General features: G+C 31.2%; 1 long non-coding RNA gene across 2 annotated transcripts; it reads right to left on the reverse strand.

Annotated features, from left to right (window-relative positions):
- Nucleotides 1-238: 238 nt before the first annotated feature.
- On the reverse strand, nucleotides 239-1640 carry LOC111385027. Of its 2 annotated transcripts, none has more exons than XR_002701000.1 (2): nucleotides 1428-1640; nucleotides 239-925 (listed from the first exon to the last, which is right to left on the reverse strand). It is a non-coding gene; the product is annotated as an uncharacterized LOC111385027 (long non-coding RNA). The 2 variants fall into 2 exon arrangements; XR_002700999.1 differs by having other exon boundaries at nucleotides 239-1324.
- Nucleotides 1641-3677: the final 2037 nt, after the last annotated feature.

Raw genomic sequence — 3677 nt, forward strand, 5'->3', positions numbered from 1 at the left:
TATTTCAGGATTCGAACCCTTGACGCAGCAGCCTTAAACAAAGCTGGATTTCTCCACCCTCCACTTTTACCATTTGGAGATGTGTCCTGGGGGCCACACCACTCCATCTTCACCAAGGCCAACCTTGCAGGTAAAATGTCATTCAAAACATTACATCAGACACCAACCTTTTGTTTCAACTAAGATTTCATAAAAGGATATACAAGCACCAAAACATGACATTTGCATTCAGCGACAATTCTATTCTACCAAAAAAATCATTTTTTATGGAAATAAACTCATACTGACAATGAATGATCTGGATTTGAACCAGAGGCCTCACTGGACCTATTGTCCAACCAAAACCAAAATGATAACCTTTTCATTTCTTTTCTCACTATTTGTTCTACATAATAGTTATTACATTTTCTAAAAGTTTCATATTTGAGCTAAAAAGGGACAGTTAGAATATGAACAAAGCTATATACAAGAGAGTTACAACCTTATTCTATACATAGAGTTACAAGAAGCAGGAACTGCTTTGCTGCAATCTAATAACCAATAATTGAATGCTGCTGCTGGATAAAATGGGGGTTGCATTTTGGGCTAACATACTTAGTTGGCTTCTCCCAGTACTTTGCAGCTAGCCCTCTCGGAGACCTGAGGGACCTTTATCTTTCGATGTGCTCAATTTCTTGATTAATGCCTCAGCATCCTTTCCTAAACTTGACATCCATACCAAAATTATAGCAAACAAGTACAAAAATATCACTTAGGCATAAAAACTACGATAAAATGAAGATAAAATGGAGCACAAGAATTTTGTAATACCATTTCTGTTGTCGGATATGTGAACAAGATCAGTATTTAGCAGGTAATATTTAGTATTAATCGTATTGCAGTAGCACTGGCTAAGTAAGAATCGATTAGTATTCCTCATCACCAACTGCAGTAAGCGAAGGCACAATACCAAGAAAAAAAATAAAGATCACCTAAGAGAATCGTCATAGCATTTCATAAACAAAATTCGCATAGCATTTTACACAAAACAAAACTTCTGTCAAACCTCGCAAAGTATTTATAATTGTGTTGAAAAAGTTTTAAATTCCAATCTCAAACCACCATATAAATGGTCAATGGAAAAAATATATCAAAAAATTTCGACTGATATCATATTGATTGAAAAATAACAAAATTCACAAAGGAAAAGAATCTCATTGTATCCCAAAACCGTTGCCACAAGCAGAATTGCATCTTTAAAATCCTCAGTTATATCTCTAACTTTTGCCATTCCTTCTCAATTTATACTAGCTGAAACTATTAGAGCTTTACAATCATTTGAAACCTTCGAAAAGTCAAAACAAAAATGGAGAAATGTATCAAAATTCGAATTGAATAAATATTTCAAGAGAAAAAAGAACAGGAAGGACTAGATCAATAGCTCTTACCGTTAATGGTGCAATGTAAAGCGAAAATTTCAAGAAAGAGTCCACAGAGGGAGAAATAGTTATCAATTGGAAACCCCAAAGCAGCCATCGAAAGATTCACTGGTTGGAGATGGTTTTTTCGCCCTATCTTTTTCATACGAAGAAAATTGAGTCGTGGATTTTGTAGCGATTTGGGATTTTTGTCTGTAACCAGTAGGGCATTGTGTTGTTTTGGGGTGTATTAGTTATGAGGATAAAATTTTAATTAGTTTTAATAATATTATTCTAATTTTTTTTAGGGGTAATGGGTCTAATTTTTCTCATTTTAATGATGCAACTTTCATAGCATATTAAAAAAATATAATGTACTCGTTTCATTCATTAGGATTTTTTTCATGTGATTTTTCCTAGTAAAGTGTTAAACAAAGCATATACTTTGTGTAACGACAAGACATCTACTCTCAACATAAAATTCTTGTACATTAAAAATTGTATATGAAACTTTTGAAAAGAGCAAGAACAAGATCTATTTTTCACAAAATCATTACAGCGACTACAATCTCTAATGATCGATAAATATCTTGTATGAAGATAGTTTTGGTTGACCACTATAACAAAATAATATGGAACATATTTCGACAAAATTGTATCATTTAAGACATTGTGCATGAGTTATGGATGTCCTAATGCATATATTTTCATTAACTGAAATCAAGCGAAGCAGTTGCACTCTTCTTCATTTGCTTAAGTTTTGTTTCATTGAATTTTCTTGAAAATATTTTTACAAAGCATCATTTTATTACTCCAAAATTTTTATACTCTTATTTTTCCTCTATTTTGTACTTTTGTCTAATCGAGTTTTCGCCAAACAAGGTTTAACAAAACATATATTGTGTAATCCGTTATCCAAGGAAGTGTTGTGAATTAAATACTTCTGTGAATGACTATTTTATCCACGCAACCAAAACTACACCTATAAATATGGAACTTTAGTTGTCAATAAAATACACGAGAATTTTTTTTCTTTCTCTATTCTCTAGTGTTGTTTTCTATATTCTCTTGGTTTTCTGATAGTATCATATGATAAGACTATGTCCCATATGGTTAAGGTTTGACTATAGTATTTACAATTTATAATTCAATTTATGGGTAAGTTTGGAAGAGATCTTGGCTGATTTGCCACACATGAAATTTAGCACCAAAAAAAAAAAAAACAAAAAACTGGCTTCTTTTTTCTCCAAAAGAGATGTGTTCAATATGATTTAATTGGATAGTTGATCCACCCTTCATTGTTTGGAAAAGACCCTTCTATCCAATTGGTATTTTTTCATACAAGAACACAAAATATAAGAAATCAAGTGTTTCATTAAGAATGCATTTGATTGGCTTTATTTTCCATAGAAAAAATCACTTTTCCACCCAAATTCCTAATTTTATGGTGTTTGATTGACAATTTCTTTCATGAAAAATATTTTTCAATTTTTGGTCACGTGGCCATATTTTCTTCAAAAACAAGGAAAATATTTTCTTTAGGGAGCAATGGTTTTTATTTTCCAGGTAATTTACTTTTTTTCTTTCTTTCATCTGCTCTCCAATAAAAAATGGAGAAGTATAATATTTTCTAAATTGAAAACTAAAATCAAATACATTTAATTATTAATTTTCATACACATAAGTTCTAAGCAATTGAATTGTCTAGAATTTATTTTCTTCTATACAAATTTCATGCTTGCAAACAAATGTGTATAAAATTTCGAATACTGATCTCAAGCTCACGTGGATTCTATAGAAAAATGATAAAATAATTCTCAATCATTATTGTCCTTGAGGATCGGATAGTCCATATAATATACAAAAAGAAACTCAAAAATTTCGACATATTTCTCTTTGAATAAAATCTCAATTCCGACTCAGATATGTTTTTTTCTTGTTGGTAGTAACTTATATGAGAGTTGGCATCCTTGTAGAAATAATCTTCATTAGAGATCTATAGGTATAGGGATCCAATTCAAATATAAGACTGATTCCATAGTCGTTGACTTTAAAAGGAGAATTAACCTAACGACGTCAATCGTATCTCATCAAGAATTCAAGTTAGACTTGTGAACTAATATCCAAATAATCTTTTTGAATTTTGTCTCCACATGATTACTAGACAGTCATTATCCATCAACTAGCTCCATAGAAAACAAGTTCTTAAGATGAAGAGTCTATGGTCCTGATTCTTTCCTTACATTCACTTCATTTTTTAGCCAGTTACCAAGTTTTGAC

This window comes from Olea europaea, unplaced genomic scaffold (genome assembly GCF_002742605.1).
Source record: "Olea europaea var. sylvestris unplaced genomic scaffold, O_europaea_v1 scaffold307, whole genome shotgun sequence".
NCBI lineage: Eukaryota > Viridiplantae > Streptophyta > Magnoliopsida > Lamiales > Oleaceae > Olea > Olea europaea.